The sequence below is a fragment of the Trachymyrmex cornetzi genome, unplaced genomic scaffold (assembly GCF_001594075.2).
Source record: "Trachymyrmex cornetzi isolate Tcor2-1 unplaced genomic scaffold, Tcor1.1 scaffold1850, whole genome shotgun sequence".
Classification (NCBI taxonomy): domain Eukaryota; kingdom Metazoa; phylum Arthropoda; class Insecta; order Hymenoptera; family Formicidae; genus Trachymyrmex; species Trachymyrmex cornetzi.
Genome location: NW_017296474.1, coordinates 1 through 1,141, shown reverse-complemented (window position 1 = coordinate 1,141; position 1,141 = coordinate 1).

Here is a 1,141-nt window from a genome sequence, read left to right as displayed (position 1 = left end):
CCTGGTTGTACATTAGTCGCATCGCAGCACCGCAAGCGTTGCTGCCCAATAAATATCAAGCTAGTTCGACTCTGATTGGACCGCACCGCTTGCGACACACTTGCGACGCTGCGCTGCGATTAATGTAGAACCAGCTTAAAGCCGGTTCTACATTAGTTGCAAGCTGATCGCAAGTTTGTTGCGATAGCCAATAAAGTATTGATTTCAAAATGCAAGCTTCAGATTGGCTGTCGCAACAAACTTACGATTGACTTGCAACTAATGTAGAACCGGCTTAATGCGTGTAAAGCTGGTTCTACATTAATCGCAGCGCAGCATCGCAAGTGCGTCGCAAGCGTTGCGGTCCAGTCAAAGTCGAACTAGCTTGATATTTATTGGACAGCAACTCTTACGATGCTGCGATGCGACTAATGTAGAACCAGTTTAAGGGAATACTGGAGCCATCTGTATTACCGAAAAAAACTAGCGTTTTTGCCGTTTTTATTCCTATCTAATTTCTTCGTAATAGAGTTTTACAGAATAAAAATTTCTTCTCCACGATTGAAATATTTATGTATCTGCCCTTGGTGCATTTTGTGTTCAAAGCTGAAAAAAAATAAAATTACAGATTTTTTAATGCATTTTATTTCAATATGGCGACTAACGCTGAAAATAAAAATGGATAAAGAGATCCGTAATTCATATTTTTCCAGCTTTGGACACAACATACACCAGATACATCAACATGAATATTTTAATCGTGGAGAAGGAATTTTTATTCTATGAAACTACTACGAAGAAATTAGACAAGAGCAAATACATCAAAAACGCTAGTTTCATCGGTAATACATATTGCTGGATTCACACAGCATCCGATTTGCGTCATACGACGTTCTGCAACCAATCAGAAAACAGGATTCCGATGGATTTTGCTTCGTATTATCAGAATCCTGTTTTCTGATTGGTTGCAGAACGTCGTATGACGCAAATCGGATGCAGTGTGAATCTAGCATATAGCTCCAGCATCCTCATAAGGGCTATTGCTGGATTCACACTGCATCCGATTTTCGTCGTACGAGGCTTTGCAACCAATCAGAAAACAGGATTCCGATGGATTTTGCTTTGTATCATCGGAGTCCTGTTTTCTGATTGGTTGCAGAGC